Genomic DNA, 16,571 nt, shown 5'->3' on the forward strand with positions numbered 1-16,571 from the left:
CTATGTTTCCCAGGCTGGTCTTGAACTCCTGGCCTCAAGCCATTTTCCTTCCTTGGTCTCCCAAAGCACTGGGATTACGTAGAGAAGTAAGCCACCACACAGGGCCAAAATAAACTATTTAAACTAAAAAAGGTTGTTGCCTGGAATTGACAAGTTTAATGTTTGGTTGGTTTTTATCCTCTCATTAGAGCACAAAGTGGAAGCTTGCAAGGAAAAATTAGGTCCATGATAGAAATTAAAAAGTAGTATTTTCTTTGCACATTAGAATTATAATGTGGGTAAATGTTTGACCCCACTATAAACATTTTTGTAGGATTATTTTTGCACACTGTGTTTTTCCTCCTGGTGTTAATATTTTTCTGCAATTTGCATGTGTTACCCCTTTTGAAATTAATTGTAGTCCCCATTGTATAGACCAAGGAGCCACCAAAGGCTTTGTCCACTCTGGAAATGGCAGGTGTAAAGCATAAAGCAAGGGACAGAAAGGGTAAGAATAGACCCAGTTCTTTGCAATCACAAGAAAGTATCCACCCAGCCATTCTGCCCTTTTTAATTTGTTCCTTTCCTCGGATCTAAATGCGCTGACAATTAGGACCATAGAAAACCATATGCATCGTGACCACCATTACTCACTGCCCTGACCATTCCCCTGGGTAACACAGAACATTTAATAGGCCTGTCCCAGCATCTGATAACAAAGGAAAAACATATGGCAGATCACGATAATGATTTTGTGTCTTTCTGTAATGATGAAAGAAAAACCTGATCCTGCATAATAATCGCTTTGTTATTCATAGAACTTAAACGGCATTTCCTCATGAATTTTAATGTGCTATCCATTTTCTCACTACTTATCCCGACAATTCTTTGTGAGCCTTTGCAGAACATTATTCTCTTATCTCTGTCTTTCTTACAGTGATGTAATTATTCTGTCTAAACTATAAGACTTTAGGATGTCTTTTTGCTGCATTGGTCACACAGGGCTGGTCTAGGTTGCCATAAATAATCTGAAAAGATCAAGCTGTGAACTTAGGATTTCTGCACTTCTGTTTCCTATACGCATGTTACTTAATTTTAAAGAGTTTACTTTTTAAAAATTATCTGGAAATCCTGTAATCATAAATTTGTGCCTTTTAAAATAAATTATAATTAATTAGTGGCACTCATGAATCTTTTGTTTACTATTCTAAAAGTTCAGGGAGCATTTGCAATATTTTTTCTTCCTTATTCTTCTTTAGTGGGCATAATTCATATTGAAATTCAGTCCCATATTATGTGTAGACAGAGTAATCTCAAAATTATATATGACTAGACTAGATTTTTAGCTATTTAAGGACATAAACTGAGTCTTACTTATCTTTGTGTTCTATGAAGTATCTATCCAGCTCAAGGACTTCTAAATAGAAGGCCCTCATAAATAGTTGCTTAGAAAGTAAAAAGTATCGTTTGCAGACAACAAATCAGTGGTTGCCAGGGGCTGAGGGTAGAAGGAGAAAATTGCTTTCAAAGAGTTACAAGGGAACTTTTTACAGTGAGAGAAATATTCTACATATTGATTGTGATGCTGATTACGGTGTGCATTTGTCAAAAATTACACACTGAAAATTGGTGAATTTAATTACATGTAAATTATATTTAATTATGCATAATTATAATTAATTTATACCTTAATAAAGCTGATTAAGGCAGAGATCTTGTGATGACATCATTATTTCCTTATAGGAAATAACTAACAACAAATGTTATTAACAAATAACTACCACTTTCTTTTTTTTTTTTTTTTTGAGACGGGGTCTCGCTCTGTCACCCAGGCTGAGTGCAGTGGCCAGATCTCAGCTCACTGCAAGCTCCGCCTCCCGGGTTCACGCCATTCTCCTGCCTCAGCCTCCCGAGTAGCTGGGACTACAGGCGCCCGCCACCTCGCCCGGCTAGTTTTTTGTATTTTTTAGTAGAGACGGGGTTTCACCGGGTTAGCCAGGATGGTCTCGATTTCCTGACCTTGTGATCCACCCGTCTCGGCCTCCCAAAGTGCTGGGATTACAGGCTTGAGCCACCGCGCCCGGCCCTACCACTTTCTTTACATGAATGAATAACCTGGTTTCAGATCAACCTTAAAAATTCTTAATGTCTTGATTGAATGACCAACAATTTATTAAATATTACCATGTATCTGGTCCTGTACTAGATTATTTATTTATTTATTTTATTATTTATTTTTTGAGACAGGGTCTCACTCCGTCACCCAGGCTGGAGTGCAATGGTGCCATCTCAGCTCACTGCATCCTCAACCTCCCAGGCTCAAGCATCCTCCCGCCTCAGCCTCCTAAGTAGCTGGGACTACAGGCACACATGCCCAGCTAACTTCTATATTTTTTGTAGAGATGGAGTTTCACCATATTACCCAGGCTGGTCTCAAACTCTTTGGTTCAAGTGATCTGCCCACCTCGGCCTCCCAAAGTGCTGGGATTATAGGCATGAGCCACGGCAACTGGTTCTCTTTTCTTGTGCCAATAAATGCTGTCAAGTGATTATTGTTTCTGATTTTTACAGGAATAACAATTTTACACTTAGGCTCTGAGAGGTTAGGTAAGCTTGTCTAAGTACAGATATTTTATTTTTTTAAAAAATCAGCTGGGCACGGTGGCTCACGCCTGTAATCCCAGCATTTTGGGAAGCCGAGGCTGGCAGATCACCTGAGGTTGGGAGTTTGAGACCAACCTAACCAACATGGAGAAACTCCGTGTCTACTAAAAATACAAAATTAGCCGGGCATGGTGGTGCATGCCTGTAATCCCAGCTATCTGGGAGGCTGAGGCAGGAGAATTGCCTAAACCCTGGAGGCGGAGGTTGTGGTGAGCTGAGATCACGCCGTTGCTCTCTAGCCTGGGCAACAAGAGTGAAACTCTGTCTCAACAACAACAATAACAAAAAATCAGTGCATGCAAGAATATGGTTTCAAAGAGGCTAAACTAGCTGGATGTGGTGACTCCTGCCTATAATCCTAGCTACTCCAGAGGCTGAAGCAGAAGGATGGCTTAAGCCCAAAACTTCAAGGCTGCAGTGAGTTATGATTCTGCTACTGCACTCCAGTCTGGGTGACAGAGGGAGACCCTGTCTCTAAAAAAAAGAATACTACAGCTACACTAAATACGTATTTGTGATTAGCAATTTTGAGGAGTCAGGTGATTTTCTCCAAAACGTACCCATGGTAATAAAAATAAAAATTTTAATTCAACAAATAAGTATTTACTTTGTGACGGGACTGTACTAGATATTTCAAGGACTATCATGCTAAAAATATGTAGACTTTGCTTTCAAAGCGTATACCACATTAGTCAGGCACCATGGCACATGCCTGTAGTCCCAGCTACTTGGCAGGCTAAGGCAGAAGAATCCCTTGAGCCCAGGAGTTTGAGACCAGCCTGGGCAACATAGCAAGACTGCCTCTTAAAAAAAAAATCATATGCCAAATTAAATGGGTATGAGATGTGCAAATAAATAGCAATAATATCAGACAAAGTGTAGGGCTAGAATAAGACTAGAAGTAATTTTGGGCAGGGTGCACTGGCTCACACCTATAATCCCAGCACTTTGGGAAGCAGAGGCAGGCAGATCTCTTTTTTTTTTAAAGACGGAGTCTCGTTCTGTTGCCCAGGCTGGAGTGCAGTGGTGCAATCTCGGCTCACTGCAAGCTCCGCCTCCCGGGTTCATGTCATTCTCCTGCCTCAGCCTCCTGAGTAGCTGTAACTACAGGCATCCGCCACCACTCTTGGCTAAATATATATATATATATTTGTGTGTGTGTGTGTGTGTGTGTGTTTTTTTAGTAGAGATGGGGTTTCACCATGTTAGCAGAGGCAGACAAATCTCTTGAGGTCAGGAGTTGAAGACCAGCCTGGGCAACATAGACCTCGTCTCTATTAAAAAAAGAAAAAAGAAAAAAAAAAAGTAATTTTGCATTCAAGAAGGAAGACGTGCCTTCAACTTCGGCTAAATTGACTAACCAGCCAGAAAGAAGAATTTAGGAGAGATTCAGGCTTAGATGCTTTTGTGATTAACAAAAAAAGAAGAAGGAAAGGCAAAAACTTTTCTTCTTCTCTTGCTCTATGTATTTATTCTCAATTCAAAGCGAATCTGACAAACAACCTATGAGTATACATGGTTAAAGTAGATGCTATTTCTTAGACTTCTACACTGATACTTCCCTCATTCTGATCTCTGCTTAAGTTTCCTTCCCAGAGAAGCCTTTCCTGATGATGCTACCTAAAAGAGTATCTCATCACTCTTTATGCGTTCTTCTTTATTTTTCTTTCTTTTTTTTTTTTTTTTGAGACAGAGTCTCGCTCTGTTGCCCAGGCTGGAGTGCAGTGGCACGATCTCAGCTCACTGCAAGCTCTGCCTCCCAGGTTCACACCATTCTCCTGCCTCAGCCTCCCAAAGTAGCTGGGACTACAGGCGCCCACCACCACGCCCGGCTAATATTTTGTATTTTTGGTAGAGACAGGGTTTCACCATGTTAGCCAGGATGGTCTCGATCTCCTGACCTCGTGATCCGCCCACCTCGGCCTCCCAAAGTGCTGGGATTACAGACATGAGCCACCACACCCAGCCTATTTTTCTTCTAATCGTTGATTACTATTTGATTATATATACATATACACACTTTGTTTTGTTTTTTTCTTTTTGAGACGGAGTCTCATTCTGTCACCCAGGCTGGAGTGCAGTGGCACGATCTCAGCTCACTGCAACCTCTGCCTCCCAGGTTCCAACGATTCTCCTGCCTCAGCCTCCCGAGCAGCTGGGATTACAGGTGCATGCCACCGTGCCTGGATACTTTTTGTATTTTTAATAGAGATGGGGTTTTGCCATGTTGGCCAGGCTGGTCGAACTTCTGACTTCAAGGTATCTGCCCACTTTGGCCCCCCAAAGTGCTGGGATTACAGGCATGAGCCACCGTGCCTGACCAATATTAAATATTTTTTTATTTATCGTTTGTCTCCCCACATTGTTTTTATGCTCCTTTCAGAAGGATCCATATGTCTTGTTCACTGTTGTGTCTCCAGCACTTAGATTAGTACTTGGCAGTCTGTTGAATGAATTAATTAATTTTACAAAAGGGTCTTTCTGACTACAACAATTCATCTCCAAGTATTCCAGTCTTCACTTGAAGTTCTACCATTTTTTCATTTTATGGTTATTTGACTTTTGCTACAGATTAATATCTTAACTATATCGAAGTAGAAATATACATTTTTGAAGCAAGGTACATGAAAGAAGATTTGAACCCTAAGACATGCCTGTGGTTTCATGTAATCTTTCTGAAAGTGAATTGTTTCAGAATACTTCCCTCTTCTCTCGGCTGCAGCCTGGGTTCCCTGGAAAACAGAACCTGAAAAAACGCTCATAGAGCTCATTTTTATTGTATGTAAGGAGAGGAAAGAAGAAGAGTACCATCCTAGAGAAGGAAGAATCAGGGCTACAGCTTCTCAAAGAAACACAACTGGCTGCCTGATCAAATGGGAACATCTCTGGAATGGCTGTATGGGTCTCAATAATCTGTTGGAGGACACAGAAGAAGAGTAAATAACTCATCTCCCATGAGTCATTACCTGACTTCTCCAAGAAGCCACTAGGGAAGCCAGAGCCTGCATACATTCAGTCATGAGAAACTAGGTTCCGAAAACTGCTGCTGCAGCCCAGTTCTCACCCCCAAGAGGTTGCCTCTCCCTATTCCTTTGGTTGTAAAGCCCTAGACTCAGCTACCATCTCCTAATACTCCTCTGGCAAGGAAGAAAGCCAAGTGACCGAGATCCTGGGAGGAAGACAGAGTCAAGCAGATCAAGGAGGGCATTTTTGTTTGTTTGTTTGTTTTCTTTTTGTTTGTTTGTTTTGAGATGGAGTCTCACACTGTCGCCCAGGCTGGATTGCAGTGGCTCTCCGTTCACTGCAATTTCCACCTCCCGGGTTTAAACAATTCTGTCTCAGCTTCCCGAGTAGCTGGGACTACAGGCATGTGCCGCCATGCCTGGCTAATTTTTGTATTTAGTAGAGATGGGGTTTCACTATGTTGGCCAGGATGGTCTTGATCTCCTAACCTCGTGATCCAACCGCCTCCACCTCCCAAAGTGCTGGGATTACAGGCATGAGCCACTGCGCCCTGCCAAGGAGGGCATTTATAAACACATCCCATCCCCAGAAATTATTCAGGGCAATTATTTCTAGCAACCAAAGCCCAGGCACATGTGTGACATATGGATACATGTAGATTGTCTCCAAGTGCTCACTCTTCGGTGATATTTTTAGTATAAATTCCCTAATTCTACACCTCGTTTCTTCTAAATGCCTACATTTTCTTCCAAAGTAGTACGTTTATTTTTGTTTTTTAACTTTGAAAATTTTGTTCAGCAATTTGAAATGATGAAAAACCCTATGCATGGTAAAGTTATGCTTGAATATCCTTTCTTATATCGATTTGGCATCATTAATTCATTCAACAAATATTTAGTGAGCACCTACTATATTGTAGGTACTATATTAAGCGCTAATACTACTACCGTGAATAAAACAGACACACATTCCTGGATCCCTGAAGCCTACATTTTAGTGAAAGGAATCACAATAAACAATGTAAACAAAATATGTATATTATGTTGGATGATTATAAGCGTTAGGGAAAAAAATTAAGAAGGGTGATTTTCTTTTTGATTCAGTGATCTTTTGAATAGACAATCCATAAAAGCCTTCAGGGAGAGGGGAAGAAGATGTAAATGGGGCATTTAGGGAATGAAGTGTTCTGTAGGATTAGAACTCTGAGTTAGGCCTGTGACCAGGGAGTAAGGAAGTAGCATGGAAGATGTAGAGCATGGTGGTGGACACAACTTTTCATAACTTTCTCCAAGGAAGTAATAGGCAAGACATATGACACAGAGCAATGTCTCTGTGTGAGATACAATTGCTATTAACTCAGCTTTACTCCACAGATTATAGGAAGTACACACTACAGAAAGCTGGATTCTATCAGTTATACAGAAGGAAAATACACGTTTTTTTCTATATAACTGATGAAGCCGCCTAATAACTCTAAATTACTCTTCATGCTTACAGCATGAGGTGTAAAGCTACAGAACTGGAGTGAGATACTGAGAAGCAATACTTAATTCTCCAAGATTTCCTGAAGTACGTGCTGCACCAAGTTTTATGTTCCTTCTCTACAAATACTGGAAACAGAGCTATCATTTCCAAGCAGGGCACCTGAAATGCCCTTAATCATGAGAAGAACTTGGAAAACCTATAAAGGACCCATATTGTTGGTGACCAAGAGAGCTGAGGGGAAGAATTCTCATGTGGTAAATATCAGGTTGCTCTCTTAGGTGGAGATGAAGGACTTTTCAGAGAATCAGACAGTAGATGTCAGTCATTGATGACCTGTTTGATGTGGACATCTAGAAATGAGTATCTTCAAGGAAGACATCATGTAAGCTGAATAGGTATTTGATCCCAGAATGGTAGAGCTGAATGGTCTTAACCAAACTAGATGATCAACTCTCATGATGCCAGGCTCAGAGTAAAGTTTGGAGTCCCGGAAGCCAAAGAGTACAAATATTAAAGTTTACTCTCTTAGACCACTGTGTAGATAATTCATTTCCTAATGAAGGATCTCATTTGTTCATGTATTCAAATAATCATAAGTGCTTACAAATTACCAGTGCCAGGTACTTTGCTAGGTGTTGGAAAGACAAAGGTAAGCAAAAATTGACATGTGTCTTGCCCTTACAGAGTTTAGTTATAACTATAATTCTAACAAGGGCAATTAAGGAAAGCTTGAGACGGTGCTGTGGCTCATGCCTGTAATGGTAGCACTTTGGAGGCCGAATCAGGGGAATCGCTTGACCTCAGGAATTTGAGACCAGCCTGGGCAACATAATGAGACTTCTCTACAAAAAAATTTTTAAAAATCGACCAAGCATGGGGTGCATGCCCATAGTCCCAGCTACTCAGGAGGCTGAGGTGTGAGGATTGCTGGAGCCCGGGAGATCGAGACAGCTGTGGGCCATGATTGCACCACTGAACTCCAACCTGGGCAACAGAGCAAGATCCTGTCTCAAAAAAAAAAGAAAAAGAAAAAGAAAAAAGATTGAGAGAGAGAGAGACAGACTAAGGATTAAAGTTTTTTTTTAAAGTCATTAGTAATTTTGATTTTTATTCAAAGATCAGTTGCAAATCTATTACAGGTTTTTAAGTAGGAGATTTGAATTTTGAAAAGATCACTCTGGATGTTCATGGAGAGAAGATTGCAGATGGATAGGAGGGGTTCACAGACACCATTTAGGAGGCTGTTGTGGCAGTTTCAGGCAAGAGATAACGGTTGCTTTGACCAGGGAAGTAAGCCACTTACTCAGCAGAATTACTTTTGAAGTGAACTTTATAATCAGCATTGTTCTTCAGCCTCCATCTCTTTCCCACCACTCCCCCGTCTACTTTGTGTTTGTTGTTGTTTTGTTTGTTTGTTTGTTTGAGGCTCCCAGGCTATAGTGCAGTGGCACTATCTTGGCTCACTGCACTTCCGCTTCCTGGGTTGAAGTGGTTCTCCTGCCTCAGCCTCCTGAGTAGCTGGGACTACAGGCACATGCCACGCCCAGCTAATTTTTGTATTTTTAGTAGAAACGAGGTTTCGCCATGTTGACCAGGCTGGTCTCAAACTCCTGGCCTCAAGGGATCCGCCAGCCTTGGCCTCCCAAAAATGCTGGGATTACAGGCGTGAGCCACCATGCCTGGTTCCCCATCTACTTTTAAAACTTGTTTATGGCCGGGCACGGTGGCTCACGCGTAATCCCAGCACTTTGGGAGGTCGAGATGGGCGATCACCTGAGGTTAGGAGTTCAAGACCAGCCTGATCAACATGGTGAAAACCGTCTCTACTAAAAATACAAAATTAACTAGGCATGGTGGCATATGCCTGTAATCCCAGCTACTCGGGAGGCTGAGGCAGGAGAATCGCTTGAACCTGGGAGGGGGAGGTGGAGGTTGCAGTGAGCCGAGATCGCGCCATTGAACTCCAGCCTGGGCAACAAGAGTGAAACTCCGTCTCAAAAAAAAAAAAACAACCAACCAGACAAACAAACAAAAAAACTTGTTTACAAGGACATCCAGCCCTTACCACTGTGAGGTCACAGCCCGCAAAACACAGATTACTGGCCGGGCGCGGTGGCTCACATCTGTAATCCCAGCACTTTGGGAGGCCAAGGCGGGTGGATCACGAGGTCAGGAGTTCGAGACCATCCTGGCTAACATGGTGAAACCCCGTCTCTACTAAAATTACAAAAAAAAATTAGCCAGGCGTGGTGGCGTGCGCCTGTAGTCCCAGCTACTTGGGAAGCTGAGGCACGAGAATGGCATGAACCCGGGAGGCGGAGCGGAGCTTGCAGTGAGCTGAGATTGTGCCACTGCACTCCAGCCTGGGCGACAGAGCGAGGCTCCGTCTCAAAAAAAAACAAAAAAACAAAAAAAACAAAAAAAAACACAGATTACTAAAGGTTTTTAAATGTCTTTGTCTCCATTTTGTACTGATTCCAACAGATGCTCTCTACAAGCATCCACACATTCTATGAGGTCATTTCAGGCTAATGTGTGTTCCTTGAACAGCACTTTATTGCTCTAAATAAAAAAATTGAAAGAACATAACATATTTTGTAAGAACTTAAATGGAAGGTGTTGCCCTCTTTTCTGAGAAACTCTTTAAGGAAAAATCCTGCTTTCTATTCAGTCATATAAACCACCTGCTTACTATGGACACTGTACAGCTGTACGAACTGAGGCTGCAATGGTAAAAAATAAAAATAAATGAAAAATTTAAAAAACAGCCCTTGCTCTCACAGATCTTATATTCTAGAATGGGAGGAAATTATAATAAAATACATTAAGCACTATAGGATATGAAGTATAGGAGACTAAGGAGACAGGATAACTAAATTCAATATGCTATCCAAGATTAGATCCTAGAACAGAAAGGGGACATTAGTGAAAAAAATTAGTGAAAGCTGAATAAAGTCTGTAGTTAACAGTATCATAACTGTGTTCATAACTTAGTTTTGATCATGGTGCCATGGTTATGTAACATGTTAACATTAGGGAAGCTGGATGAGGGGTACATCGGAGCTCTGTGTACCATCTTTGTAGCTCTTCTTTAAATCAAAAATCATTTCAAAATTAAATATGTAGTAGAAGAAGGAGAAGGGGAAGAAGAAAGAACAAGAACAAGAAGAAGGAAAAAGAAAGAAGAGGAGGAGGAGGAGGAAGAAGAAGAATAGGATGAGGAGGAGGAAGAGGAAGAAGAAGAAAGGGAAGAGGAAGAAGAAAGAAGAAAAGAAGAAAAAGAGAAAGAGGAGGAGGAGGAGGAAGAAGAAGAATAGGATGAGGAGGAGAAAGAGGAAGAAGAAGAAATGGAAGAGGAAGAAGAAAAAAGAAAGAAGAAGAAAAAGAGAAAGAGGAGAAGGAGGAAGAAGAAGAAGAGGAGGAGGAGGAGGGGGAAGAAGGAAAAGGGAAGAAATAATAATAATAATACAGGATGATTTGGGAGCTCCTAGCAGGGCACTCAACCTAATCTGGGGGTGGGAAAGGCTGTCTGGGGAAGGGATGTTTAAGCTGAGAACTGAAGGACAAATAGGAATTAACCATACAAGAGATATTGAAAAAGACATCCAGAAATAGTATGTAGAATGTTTACAGTGCCAGAAGCAAGAGAAAGCATGACAAATTATAGATATTAAATAAAATTAAGTATGGCTAGAGCTTAGAATAGGGTGGGAAATGGAAAGGAGAGGAGTGATAGAAGATAAACCCAGAGTGGTAGGACACCAAGTGCCTTAAAAATCATGTTGAGAAATTTAGAGTCTAAGGACAATTTCAAGAAGAAATAAAAATGACTAATAAATATATATATTTTAAAACCTTCTTTACTGGTAGTCAAATAAATGGAAATTAAAATAATTGGATAATATTTTAAATTACTCAATTCCCAAATATTTTAAAATTATAGTATTCTTTGCCTCCAAGAGTATGAAAAAGAATTTCTTACATTCTGCTGATAATATTAATATTTCTGGAATGCTATTTGGCAATTTAAATACAAAGTTCCAACAACAATGTTCATATCCCTTTATCCCTTCAGTTTTATGTCTGGGATGTTATTTTAAGGAAATAGCCAGAAATATATTTTTAATTAATGTAAAAAGATGTTTCTCATCATTATTTATAACAGTACAAAATTTAAAACAAAATTTAAAAAATTTAAAATTTAAAACAATATAGGGACATAGTTAAATAAATGGTTATGTTTCCATATGATGAAATAGTATGTATTAAAAATAACATTTACGGCTTTGTGCAGTGGCAGTATTGTAGCCAATGAGGTTTATCCGAGGTGCGATTATTGCTAATTGAAAACTTTTCCCAATACCCCACCATAATGACTTGAAATATAGTTGGCATTGGCAATTTTTGACAGTCTCTATGGAGACTGAACATAAAAAAGAAAAAAAGACAGATTACAAATATAATGTACATATTATGTATAATATATATCTTACATGTATATGTTAAGTGTATATATAATTAGTGTGTGTGTGTGCATCATCTGTAGACAGAACTGGCTGTGTAATTTGCAGGGCCCAGTGCAAAATGAAAATGCAGTTCAAAATTATTAAGAATTTTAAGAAAGCAACAACAGAACCTCAAATCAAGTGTAGAACCCTTTTGAATAGGGGCCCTGTGTGACTTCACAGGTTGTACGCCCTTGTAACTGGCCCTGTCCCTAGAAAAAAAGATGAAAGTAAATATCCCAAAATGTCAATAGGGATTATCTTTGGTTTGGGGATTACTGATGATTTTTATTTCATGAATTTAAACTTTTTCACAATAGACATCTTTTATAATCAGAAAAAAAAACCAGTCTGTATCTTTTTTTAAAAAAAGTCCCAAGTTACACTAAAAGCAGCACTACAATGAATTACATTATATTTTGCTTTTAGGCTCTTTTAAATATCCCTTTTGGGCCACTGCGAATAACAAACTCTATTTTTAAAGTTTCTATAATGTGTTTTTAAGTCACTGTAGAGAATAGAGCAGGATATAAAAATGAAATCAGTTCTTTGCTAAGTTTAAAAAAAAGCAAGCACAAGTTGAACTACAAATAACACATTTCCATCTATTTTTGTACCATATAGAATTAGCTATTTGGTTGGACATTGAACATTTGCTTGAATGGTGTAATCCTGAAAATTCCTTCTCTAGCCTCCTTAGACCTATATTCATATAATTGGCAGCCCACACTGGCAAAAAGAAGGCCTGCACCTGCAAGAGGCCTATTGCATCCTCGTCCAATGAAGGATTTAGCAATATTTTTTTATTTTAATTTTTATTTATTTGTTTTTGAAATGAGGTCTCACTCTTTCACCTAGGCTGGAGTGCAGTGGCATGATCTTGGCTCACTGTGACCTCCGCCTCCTGGGCTCAAGCAATTCTCCCACCTCAGCCTCCTGAGTAGCTCGAACTACAGGCGCCCACCACCATGCCGGGCTAATTTTTGTATGTTTTTGTAGAGATGGGGTTTCACCATGTTGCCCAGGCTGTTTTTTTAATGAAGAAAGGTTGTGTCTGAAAGGCAATAAAAGACCCCTTAAATGAGAGCATTAAGTGACTTAAAAAATCATACAGATAGGCTGAGCACAGTGGCTCACGCCTGTAATCTCAGCACTTTGGGAGGCCAAGGTGGGCAGATCACTTGAGGTCAGGAGTTCAAGACCAGCCTGGCCAACATGGCGAAACCCTGTCTCTACTAAAAATACAAAAATTAGCCAGGCTTGGTAGCGGGCACCTGTAATCCCAGATACTAGGGAGGCTGAGGCAGGAGAATTACTGGAACCCAGGAGGCAGAGGTTGCAGTGAGCCGAGTTTGTGCCGCTGCATTCCTGCCTGGGCCTGGGCAACTGAGCAAGACTCCGTCTAAAAAAAAAAAAAATGTACAGATGGTATCTGCAATGTGAGAAAGAAAAGAAATTTTTTATCTGAGAAATGCAAGCTCTGCTTTAAATTATCAGGCCCAGAGCACTGAAATGTGACAAGAGTCACGCTTCACTCCCCCTTGAGCTAGGTAATCACTTCATGAAACTACTTGCTATTTGGGCTCTAGATTTACTGACCCCAAGTAGCTATAAATTAACCTAACAATGCCATACGCTGGACACCATAACTCATACTCTATAGTTCAGCAATGTATATTGCCAATCATTAATCAATATTATTTCTATAAACCAATGAAAATTCCTCACAAACAACTTTTGTCGTCACCCCCTCTCTTGATTCATTATTTTTCTTTAAAAGCGTAAGCCTCTCCTTTGTTCTCTGGAGCACTTCCCAAGGTAACTACGAAGTATTTCCAGGCTGCAGTCCTCAACCTTGGCCCAAATAAGCTCTCTATATTAATTTTGCCTCAGTTTCTTTCTTTAGGTAGACAAATGCATTCTTTTAGAAGTTACATAGAGAAGCCTTAACAAGTTGAGCTGCTAATGACATAACTAGCAAGTTTGGCACAAATGAAAGCCAAGACAAATCATTTAATACTATTAGTGCCCCCAAAGGACAATCTGCCTAGTTACACAGGATTGTCCCTGCAGACCTCTTGAATACAGGCTTCATATATATATACACACACACACACACACACACAGGCTTCATGTATATATATACACACACACACACACAGGCTTCATATATATATACACACACACACACACACACACAGGCTTCATATATATATACACACACACACACAGGCTTCATATATATACACACACACACACACAGGCTTCATATATATACACACACACACACACACACACACAGGCTTCATATATATATATACACCCACACACACACAGGCTTCATATATATATACACACACACACACACACACACACACAGGCTTCATATATATATACACACACACACACAGGCTTCATATATATATATACACACACACACACACACACAGGCTTCATATATATATACACACACACACACACAGGCTTCATATATATATACACACACACACACACACACAGGCTTCATATATATATACACACACACACACACACAGGCTTCATATATATACACACACACACACACACACAGGCTTCACATATATATACACACACACACACAGGCTTCATATATATATATACACACACACACACACACACACAGGCTTCATATATATATACACACACACACACACACAGGCTTCATATATATATACACACACACAGGCTTCATATATACACACACACACACACACACACACACACAGGCTTCACATATATATACACACACACACACACACACAGGCTTCATATATATATACACACACACACACACACACAGGCTTCATATATATATACACACACACACACACACAGGCTTCATATATATACACACACACACACACAGGCTTCACATATATATACACACACACACACACACACAGGCTTCATATATATATATACACACACACACACACAGGCTTCATATATATACACACACACACACACACACAGGCTTCATATATATATACACACACACACACACACACAGGCTTCATATATATATACACACACACACACACAGGCTTCACATATATATACACACACACACACACACACACAGGCTTCATATATATATACACACACACACACACACAGGCTTCACATATATATACACACACACACACACACAGGCTTCACATATATATACACACACACACACACACACAGGCTTCATATATATATACACACACACAGGCTTCACATATATATACACACACACACACACACACAGGCTTCATATATATATACACACACACACACACAGGCTTCATATATATACACACACACACACACAGGCTTCATATATATATACACACACACACACACAGGCTTCATATATATATACACACACACACACACACACACACAGGCTTCATATATATATACACACACACACACAGGCTTCATATATATATACACACACACACACAGGCTTCATATATATACACACACACACACACACACAGGCTTCATATATATATACACACACACACACAGGCTTCATATATATATACACACACACACACACAGGCTTCATATATATATACACACACACACACACACAGGCTTCATATATATATACACACACACACACAGGCTTCATATATATATACACACACACACACACAGGCTTCATATATATATACACACACACACACACACAGGCTTCATATATATATACACACACACACACAGGCTTCATATATATATACACACACACACACGCACAGGCTTCATATATATATACACACACACACACACAGGCTTCATATATATATACACACACACACACACACAGGCTTCATATATATATATACACACACACACACACACACACAGGCTTCATATATATATACACACACACACACACAGGCTTCATATATATATACACACACACACACACACACACACACAGGCTTCATATATATACACACACACACACACACACAGGCTTCACATATATATACACACACACACACACACACACAGGCTTCATATATATATACACACACACACACACAGGCTTCATATATATACACACACACACACACAGGCTTCATATATATATACACACACACACACAGGCTTCATATATATATACACACACACACACACACACACAGGCTTCATATATATATACACACACACACACAGGCTTCATATATATATACACACACACACACACACAGGCTTCATATATATACACACACACACACACACACACACACAGGCTTCATATATATATACACACACACACACAGGCTTCATATATATATACACACACACACACACACACAGGCTTCATATATATATACACACACACACACAGGCTTCATATATATATACACACACACACACACACAGGCTTCATATATATATACACACACACACACACACAGGCTTCATATATATATACACACACACACACAGGCTTCATATATATATACACACACACACACAGGCTTCATATATATATATACACACACACACACACAGGCTTCATATATATATACACACACACACACACAGGCTTCATATATATATACACACACACACACATACACACAGGCTTCATATATATACACACACACACACAGGCTTCATATATATACACACACACACACACACACAGGCTTCATATATATATACACACACACACACACAGGCTTCATATATATACACACACACACACACACACACACAGGCTTCATATATATACACACACACACAGGCTTCATATATATATACACACACACACACACACAGGCTTCATATATATATACACACACACACACACAGGCTTCATATATATATACACACACACACACACAGGCTTCATATATATATACACACACACACACAGGCTTCATATATATATACACACACACACACACACACAGGCTTCATATATAT

The 16,571-nt window shown here is 39.8% G+C and overlaps 1 long non-coding RNA gene and 1 other non-coding gene across 4 annotated transcripts in view; both read left to right on the forward strand.

The window, feature by feature from the left end:
* Window positions 1–16,571, forward strand: part of LOC105476840 (uncharacterized) — a 167,900-nt gene that overhangs the window by 17,093 nt on the left and 134,236 nt on the right. The window lies entirely within an intron of this gene.
* On the forward strand, window positions 11,375–11,515 carry LOC112425756 (U4 spliceosomal RNA). The gene has a single exon (XR_003016901.2). It is a non-coding gene; the product is annotated as a U4 spliceosomal RNA (small nuclear RNA).

This window comes from Macaca nemestrina, chromosome 17 (assembly GCF_043159975.1).
Source record: "Macaca nemestrina isolate mMacNem1 chromosome 17, mMacNem.hap1, whole genome shotgun sequence".
NCBI lineage: Eukaryota > Metazoa > Chordata > Mammalia > Primates > Cercopithecidae > Macaca > Macaca nemestrina.